Source organism: Dermochelys coriacea, chromosome 1 (assembly GCF_009764565.3).
Source record: "Dermochelys coriacea isolate rDerCor1 chromosome 1, rDerCor1.pri.v4, whole genome shotgun sequence".
In the NCBI taxonomy this organism is placed as follows: domain Eukaryota; kingdom Metazoa; phylum Chordata; order Testudines; family Dermochelyidae; genus Dermochelys; species Dermochelys coriacea.
Window position 1 is genome coordinate 201,922,901 of NC_050068.2, and position 9,966 is coordinate 201,932,866.

Here is a 9,966-nt window from a genome sequence, read left to right on the forward strand (position 1 = left end):
CACGAAAGCTTATGCTCTAATAAATTTGTTAGTCTCTAAGGTGCCACAAGTACTCCTTTTCTTTTTGCGAATACAGACTAACACGGCTGCTACTCTGAAACCTATTTGAACACTGTACATGTAAACTGGATCCCTGTATTTTTATTTTTTCATATAGCTCTGAGTGTGGTTTGCCATGCAAGCTTTGAGCGTTCGACCTTTTTAAGCCAAAAGCACTAGCTGTCGAAAGCTCAGAATGGGTGGGGAAGAGGTTGTGTGGGAGTTTAAGTCATTTGTTTAATTACCAGTGGGTATGAGACATATGCATTTTCAAGTACTACAAGACAGCAAAATCAAAGCATTCTGTATTCCTTTTACATTAGGACAGTGCCGTGTTCATACCCTTATCTAGCCCTTGGACAGACTGCTCAAGAGAGAGTTGCTAGCTTCAATACACATAAACTTACAACAATAAATTGTGTAGCAATACAATTCAAGGAAAACTTTGGACTATTTTACTAAGGCTATGGCTACACTTCAGAGCTTACAGTGGCGCAGCTGCACCACTGTAGCGCTGCTAGTGCAGATACTCTAAGCTGACGGGCGAGCTCTCCCATTGACTTAATTACTCCATTCCCCATGAGTGGCAATAGCTATGTCAGCAGGAGAAGCTCTCCCGCCGACATAGCGCTTAGATCAATAGCACTTAGATCAATGTAACTTACGTCACGCCGGGGGGGGGGGTGACTTACACCCTGGATTGACATAATTTATATCAACCTAAGATGTAGTGTGTACACAGCCTAAATTTTTTTGGTCTAGCTCGCTTGGTATGTGGTCAAAGTTCTCACACAGCACAGTATCTCTTTCAAAAATCCTAAAACCAAATGCATCCCTTGTGTAACTCCACTGATGTCATTTAAATTATACCAGAGATTAATTTAATCTTTAGGCCACATTCTGCTCTCTGGTGTAATGTAGACTAATTCCACCAAAGTCAACAGAGTTACAACTAGAATTTGGCCTCTAATGTCAAGCCAGAAGATCCATGAAATGCCTTCTATCTAAGGTACTTATACAATCTCCATCACCATAATATCTGAACACCTCACAATCTTAAATATATTTATCCTCAAACACCTATGTAAAGTAAGAAGATACTGTTATACCCATTTTTACAGATGGGAAATAGAGAAAGTAGGTGATGTGTCCAAGGTCACACAAGAAGTCTGTGACAGAAAAGGAAATTGAACTCAAGTCTCCCAAATCCCAAGACAGCAACCTAACCCTGACCCATATTTATCATGGAACACTTGATGATATGAACTATGGCACTTCAATTTTAAAACAAAGCAGGGAGGACATAAGGAATCATTCCTCTTTTATATAGATAAAAAGTCAGACTTGGATCATGTCTGTTTCTCTGAAAAAAATAAAACGTGTACTGCGAAGGGTAATATAACTCTCCCATCTTTCCTAATTGATCTCATCTCTCTGTCTTCTGTAGTTCTCAGTGAAGTAAGAGTACAGTACAGTCCAAGACTACTAACATACCTCCATCTCCTGATCAATGATCAGGAGGGAATCCACATTCTGAACATAAATCATAAATCAGGTTTCATTCATGCAACAGACCATATAAAGTGGAATTTTCAAATATGCCACAAGTATTCACAAGTCATTTAGGTGCTTTTGAAAAATCCCACCTCTACTAATCAACTTTTATTTTGGGTTGAAAACTCCAAATGTTTAGCCCCAACATATCTTCCTCATGAAAATTACAAGGAGCTAATTTTGTTTTGATGGTGCTTCACTGCTACTCTGCATCAGGGTTCTTCAGTAAGGTAAAAAGTCCAGGCTTGCTGAAGTCACCCATGTCAGTCTATGTCTAAGTCACCCATGTCAGCCTCCCATTCCTGTCTATCCTGTAATGATATGTACACTCTTTCTATAACAGCTGACTATTTCAACAGACATTTAATTCAGGTACTATCACTCAAGCCATCCACAGCCCAGAGCAATAATAAGATTAGAAAAAAAACCTTATTTTACAAAGTATGTAATTACATCTGAATCTCAGTAATTTGGACACAAAAGAGGTTAGACCTACAGCTTTAAAATCCCACCTGTGTTGAGATTTCCTGCCCCTATTCAAGTAGTCCCACTGAAATCAAGTAAGCTTGAAGAAAAGCTAGGAAAATAACCCAGAACTACTGAATACAAGGGCTGTGGTTTAACCACTAGAGAATACTATAAAAATGCTGGTTTTGTATGATGGGTGCTAAGGATTATTATTAATTCTTAATTCCAACCATATAACTCCCTACAGAAGACCTGACACTCCACTTTTCATCAAAAATTTAATAGCAAAGACAGTGTTATACGGAGGTCTCATAAGACTTTCTTACTTATACAAAATACACAACAGAATATTTCCTATAATATTAAATTATTACAGATAATGAAAACAACACCATTGTTTAAATAAGTGAACAAAGCAGACTGTATGATAGAGTATACTTGATATTTTATCCATTTCTTCATTAAGTTATTAATTTGCAAAATAAGTAATTCAACAAACAGCTCTCTGAGTTATTAGTCTGAATTATTACATTTCTGCTGCATGTCCAAATCAAGACCAGACTGAGGTTTATGTTGAGTTGAGTTGGGTTGGAGGGAACACCCAAAACAATGACGCCAAGAGGTACAGCTATGGTCTTCGATGCAGAAATTCTGTCCCCAGCTCCTCCAATGATTTGCTGTGTACGACTGGCCAAGTATCTTCACCTAATTTAGGATCTTCTGTAGCACCCATCACTTTAATATTTAAGTCCCTCCAAGGAGAATTAGATGGGCTTAGAGAAGTCCCAATGGACTTTATGCGTCCTCTGCTCTTTTCCTTTAATCAATTACAGGGGCTCTGTCTGGATTATGGGGGAGGGGGAATGTCTTTTTCTTGTCTCTGTGACTTCTCCATCTGTAATACAGAAATAATTTCCACCTTTGCAAAGTGACTTTTTGCATGTACCGATGACAAATGTATGTAAAAATAAAGTATTATAATGAATTGGCTTGTAGGTATATATGTCACTGCCCTCTGCTGGATTGATTCAGAACAGTTCAACTCCATGTCATAGGCCCTCTACTGCTAACAGCTATAGATTCTCTTTTAGCTTAAGTGGCAGAGACCTGTGATTTTAGAGCAGGAGGCCCTTGTGTCACAATTAAGTAATGGCAACTATGAAATTCTAGCTGGCCACTTAATTTTACTGTATAATTAGTAACCCGGGTTAGGACTCATTTGAGGGCCATGCACTAATTTTTGGAAAGATGTGAAATATCCAAAACTTTGGAAACTTACAAGATATTAAATCACAAATTCTCTCATACATGCCATCAGAAAGTATTCTTCTGTTAGAAATCTGGGATTTTTACACCTACAGATTAAATGATTGGATTCAAAATAATGCTCAAATCTTCTGTAATGTTCTTCCTGCATTACAAATGGACTATTAAATCAGTGGAATGCCAATCAAATGCTTTTGTACTTTGAAAGAAAGGTTTAAATAACAAAAGCTGTTTTTCAGGCTTCTCTCTCTCTTTCTCACACTTAAGTCAGTGTTCTATATACATTAATTACAACATATATACTATCTTTTCTAGTAAGACCACAATTCAAAAGATTTTGAGAATGTGAGTTTTTAGAAAAGTTACAATCAGGGAATCTCATGAATTCTGAGTAATCGCATTACTCAAATTTGTTGAGGAAGAATAGAATGTTCTGTACTAAAGTTCAAGATATAAACAATGTTTATATGAAGAAAAAGGAGTTTGTGGTATAATTGATCTAACAGGTTTGGGAGCTGGGAGCTCTGGGTTCAATTCCTAGCTCTGCAACTCACTTACTGTATGACTCTGGACAAGTTACTCATGAGTTAGGGTTAGATTTTCAAGAGATTAAGCTCAGTGGAGCTACATTAATTTGCACCATCTGAGGCTCTGATCCTCAATATTCAAAGATACTAAGTAAAGCTGGCAGGAAAACAAAATTTCTGTCCCACATGGAAAATTTCAAAGTTCAGAAAAAATTTCATCCCAATTTGGGGCAAAAAGGGAAAACCTTAACATTTTTCAGAGGACAGAAATTCTGAAAAATTTCATCAAAACTGAAATGGAATTTTTCCTCCAAGGCTCTTGTCAATTTCACATTCTCTCTGCAGGCAGGAAGTATAACTGACAAAAGCCCTCCAGGCAACCAGCCAGGATTTTGATGTTCCCCATAGAAAACTGAAATGTTCTGGCAAAACTGACATTTCCCCACAGAAAAATTCAATTTTGCAGAAAAAAAGGTATTTTCTATCAGGAAGTTATTCTGATAGAAAATCCCCAACCAGCTCTAGTACTGAGCATCCACAGTTCCTATTAAAAAGAACAGAAGTACTTCTGGCACCTTTTTTCAGAGTAAAGCATAAGTGGGCTACAGCCAACTTCACTGGATGCATAGAATAGAACATATAGGAAGAAGATAAATATATATATATTATATACATATACACACACACACACACACCATGAAAAGGTAGAAGTAGCCATACCAACTGTAAGACGCTAATTAATTAAGATGAGCTATTATCAGCAGGAGAAAAAACTTTTGTAGTGATAATCAAAATGGCCCATTTAGACAGTTGACAATAAGGTGTGAGGATACTTAACATGGGGAAAGAGATTCAATCTGTGGAATGACCCAGCCACTCCCAGTCTCTATTTAAACCCAAATTAATCGTATCTAGTTTGCATATTAATTCAAGCTCAGCAGTTTCTCCTTGGAGTCTGCTTTTGAAGCTTTTCTTTTGCCACCCTTAAGTCTTTTACTGAGTGGCCAGAGAGGTTGAAGTATTCTCCTACCGGTTTGTGAATGTTATGATTCCTGATGTCAGATTTGTGTCCATTTATTCTTTTGCATAGAGACTGTCCGGTACATGGCAGAGGGGCATTGCAGGCACATGATGGCATATATCACATTGGTAGATGTGCAGGTGAACGAGCCCCTGATGGTGTGACTAATGTGATTAGGTCCTATGATGGTGTCACTTGAATAAATATGTTGACAGAAAGAAAAGGAGTACTTGTGGCACCTTAGAGACTAACAAATTTATTAGAGCATAAGCTTTCGTGAGCTACAGCTCACTTCATCGGATGCATTTGGACTGATGAAGTGAGCTCACGAAAGCTTATGCTCTAATAAATTTGTTAGTCTCTAAGGTGCCACAAGTACTCCTTTTCTTTTTGCGAATACAGACTAACACGGCTGCTACTCTGAAACCTGTGATTATGTTGACAGAGTTGGCATCAGGCTTTGTTGCAAGGATAGGTTCCTGGGTTAGTGTTTTTGTTGTGTGGTTGCTGGAGAGTATTTGCTTCAGGTTGGGGGGCTGTCTGTAAGTGAGGTCTGGTCTGTCTCCCAAGATCTGTGAGAGTGAGGGATCATTTTTCAGGATAGGTTGTAGATCTTTGATGATGTGCTGGAGGTTTTAGTTGGGGGCTGAAGGTGATGGCTAGTGGCGTTCTGTTATTTTCTTTGTTGGGCCTGTCCTGTAGTAGGTGGCTCTGTCAATCTGTTTTTTCACTTCAGCAGGTGGGTATTGTAGTAGTAAGAATGCTTGATAGAGATCTTTTAGGTGTTTGTCTCTGTCTGAGGGATTGGAGCAAATGCAGTTGTATCTTAGAGCATGGCTGTAGACAATGGATCGTGTGGTGTGTCCTGGATGGAAGCTGGAGGCATATAGGTAAGTATAGCTGTCAGCAGGTTTCCGGTATAGGGTGGTGTTTATGTGACCATCACTTATTAGCACAGTAGTGTCCAGGAAATGGACTGCTTGTGTGGATTGGTCTAGGTTGAGGTTGATGGTGGGATGAAAATTGTTGAAATCATGGTGGAATTCCTCAAGGGCTTCTTTTCCATGGGTCCAGATGATGAAGATGTCATCAATGTAGCGTAAGTAGAGTAGGGGCGTTAGGGGACGAGAGCTAAGGAAGCGTTGTTCTAAATCAGCCATAAAAATGTTGGCAGACTGTGGGGACATCCGGGTACCCATAGCAGTGCCGCTGACTTGAAGGTGAATATTGTCCCCAAATGTGAAATAGTTGGCCACTCAGTAAAAGACTTAAAGGTGGCAATTCTGCAACAGAAAAGCTTCAAAAACAGACTCCAACGAGAAATTGCTTAGCGTGAATTAATATGCAAACTAGATACCATTAACTTGGTTTTAAATAGAGACTGGGAGAGGCTGGGTCATTCCACATATTGAATCTCTTTCCCCATGTTAAGTATCCTCACACCATCTTGTCAACTGTCTAAATGGGCCATCTTGATTATCATTACACAAGTTTTTTTCTCATGCTGATAATAGCTCATCTTAATTTATTAGCCTTTTACAGTTTGTATGGCAACTTCCACCTTCTCTGTATCTATCTATCTTCTTACTAGATGTTCCAGTCTATGCATCAGATGAAGTGGGCTGTAGCCCGTGAAAGCTTATGCTGTAATAAATTTGTTAGTCGCCAAGGTGCCACAAGTACTCCTGTTCTTTTTGCGGATACAGACTAACACGTCTGCTACTCTGAAACAGTTCCTATTAAAGACATTCAAGCCATTAACCTCCTCATGCCTCAGTTTCCCTATTCATAACAGGAGGATACTACTACTTTCTTACCACACAGAGCTAGGTTTTGGCTTAATTTATTAATGCTTGCAAAGCACACTGAGCTCCACAGATGTAAGATGCTGTAGAAGAGCAGTCTTATTATTATCCTCTTAATTTCAAAGATATGATTTGTATATAAAATGCATTCCAGAAAGACCCCCTGAAATGTGCAAAATTTCAGGATTGTCTGCTGTATAATCATAAATAATCACATTTCTAGAATATAAAGACGTTTTTCTCCTATAATAATTACTTAGATCTCAGAACTTGGCTTCAAGCAGGCTTGGTTTATTTTACCAGATTGAGATTCCTTTATTTGTCTTATTGCAGTTATTATTGTTATGCTGTTTAACACAAGGGCCAACTTAATTTTACAAGATTGTGCATATCCTCAAGATTCTGAACTTATTTAGACAGAGAAGATAGCAGGATCTTGTGGCTGGATAACAAGACAGAGTCAGGAGACTTGTCTTCTAGTCCCAGTTCTGCCATTTCATCAGCAACTCACTTAAAGTATATTTGCCTCCATTTCCCTTTCTATGAGGATAATACTTACATAATTTACATGGGGGTTGTTACACTTAATCAACTGATGTCTGTAGAGTGCTATAAGAGTCTTTGAGAAAAGGTGCTGTTACTGATGGGATATTAGAATCCAACGTATTGTAGATCTCATGAAAACTATTTCCTGGAGACAAGTATGTTCTAAGATTTTCTTGATACTTCATTCAAACTCACTCTGACAGAAAGAGCTGGTGTGAGTGACTATGTCTCGGAGGGGGAGGGAGGAACATATCCTTCTTTCTGACCAACCTACTATACTTAGGGATGTCATTGACATTGGTCAACCAGCAGTCCCAGCCTCTAAATCATGTAACTGATACCCCCTTATCACCTGCTGAGACAGCCCAGGACATGGTCACACAACTAACACTTCACTATTTCTCCTTTGTTAGCCTTGGAACTTTTCTAAATTATTGAAATTATTTTAAACACTGGAATAACTATTTATAATGTTTTCCAAAAAAAAAATCCAATTTCAAAGTGAAAATATATTTCGGTCCTGATGCTGTATTTGTCCAAACACCCCAATGTGGATTTTCTCCCTATCAGCATCTCAAGAGGCATTGCCTAGCCACAGAGCATCCTCATTTCAATCTTTTCTCTTTGAGAGCTACAGTCACTTCTCCACCTCTAAAAAAAAAAAAAAGAAAAGTGATGTAAATGGCAGTAGCCCTTTCATTTAACTTATGATTCTATTGAGGGATCTGCAGGAATGTGGGACAGGAGGCCCTGTGATCTTTGCATCTGCAGATGCTTGGTCCTGGAATTGCAAATAACTGACTTTCTTGAAAACTAAACTGCTTTGTAAACCGTCCAAAGGGTGCACTCAGGTACTAACTGGCTGTCCCCGTTATAGGATCAAAATGCACATTTTCTCTAGTAGTCTGAAGGGTGAAATCCAAAACGGGTACCACTTGTGCCACAGGGATGCATACCTTACCCCTCCTGACCAGCCAAGCTGCTCTTTTTTCCCATTTAATTTATAATAAATTTACCACCCTTTTATAAAACATGGTACCTAACTGCTATGCAACAAAGCGAAAAGGGAAATTGTTTGGTAGAGCAGGAGATACAGGTGTCATTTTGTCAGGCAGAAAAAACAAAAAGAGTTCCAAGCACCTGGTGCCCTGAGCGGGACAAGCTCAGACTCGGCACTGGAACGACACCTGAACCAAGACATTTTTTTCAGAGTCAACCTAGTATCTTCAACACTTGCGTTTCACCCGGGCAATTCCAACCCCACATGCCCTTCTCTTCACATGAGCCACTGCCCCCCTTTGACAGTTATTGACAGCACTAGTTATAACCCTTAGATACTGGGCGGTTGTCAGCACCGGGGGGAGAGCAGCGGCAGCGGCAGCGGCAGCCCAGTGCACTTGCAGGGAGCGCGCCGGGCTGGAGGCAGGCGAGGTGCAGGGACTGAGCATCCGGCTGCGCCGCCCGAGGGGGACGGAACAGACTGACGGCAGGGGCAGGGCAGGGGCAGGGCAGGGCGAGCACCGCGCGGCGGGAGAGGCGGGAGCCTCACCCGAGCCCCGGGGGGATGAAAAGCGCTGAACGCACGAGATGCGCAGGCTGCGGCTACAGGGCCGCTTCCAGCGCTACAGCTTGAGTCCCTCGGGGGGGGGGGGAGGGGGGTGAAGAAACACGCCCCCCTCCCCCTCCCCCTCCCCGCGACAAACGTTTTAGGGCTGAAAAGCGCCCGTGCAGACGGCGCTTTCTCGCCGGGAGCGATCCCCTGGCGTCCCCGCGCGGGGGCGGGTGGCACTTGGCGGGGGTTTAACCCCAGGGCGGGCCCCCGCGCTCGGGACGCGCCTCCCGCAGAACTTTTCTTTGGCTCAAACTTCGCCGCGCGGAGGCGGCTCGGGCGGGGCCCGATCCCGGGGCAGCTGCTCGGCCCCCGAGAGACCCGCCGAGGGCTCCCGGCGGGTCTGACCCGCCAGCGCATCGGGCGCCCCACTCGCGAGACCTGCCGGGGCACCTCCGTGGGAAGCGCCCGCAGCCCGGCACGCTCAGGGGAGCCGCCTGCCCCCAGGCCCCAGGCCCCCCTCCCCTTCTCCTCAGTCCCCACCCCACAGGTACCCCCCCAGTGGGCGGGGCGAGCAACCTGCCGGCTCCGCCCCCTAACCCTCGGCTGACCCCGGAAGCGCGGTACCTCTCTCATCTTCTCTCTTCCCTCAGCCTCAGCGCCACACTTTCACATGCCGCCGCCGCCGCCGCCTAGCCGGCCTCCTCATTGGCCTGTTGCCCCGGATTCTCAGATGCCGATTGGCTCAGAGCCACGCTACTCCCAGGCGAGCCCCGCCCACAAGCACGCACTCTTCCCCCTCCCCGCCCGCCTCTGGATGCTGCTTCTTTATTGGTGTAGCGGTGTTCTCAGGTCCCGCTATGCGCCCACTCGATTGGCCCAGCCACGTGTTCATCAAGTGAAGTTCGTCTGTCATTGGCAGAGATCCGAAAGATAAAGTCCACTTTCGCGATGACAAGACGTTCGTTGGATTCGTTTTGTTGTCAGTGCCCCCGTAGGATGGGAGCTGATTGGCTACCCATGCCACCCCGCCCAACGTAGCAGGTTAGGTTGCGAATCCTCCCCTTTCTACGCATTTCTATTTCCCATTTTATTTATTTATTTATTTTCTTCATAAACTTAAATGACCCCGGAGAGGCGGGGGCGGGGCGTGGCCTCACGGAGACGACTACCAATGGGAGACAGAGAAGG

General features: G+C 42.9%; 1 long non-coding RNA gene across 2 annotated transcripts; it reads right to left on the reverse strand.

Moving 5' to 3' along the window:
• Positions 1–2,325: 2,325 nt before the first annotated feature.
• On the reverse strand, positions 2,326–9,561 carry LOC119852081. 2 transcript variants are annotated; one of them, XR_005291516.2, is made up of 2 exons: positions 9,403–9,561; positions 2,326–2,956 (listed from the first exon to the last, which is right to left on the reverse strand). It is a non-coding gene; the product is annotated as an uncharacterized LOC119852081 (long non-coding RNA). The 2 variants fall into 2 exon arrangements; XR_005291517.2 differs by lacking the exon at positions 9,403–9,561 and adding an exon at positions 7,240–9,251.
• Between the last annotated feature and the right edge of the window lie 405 nt (positions 9,562–9,966).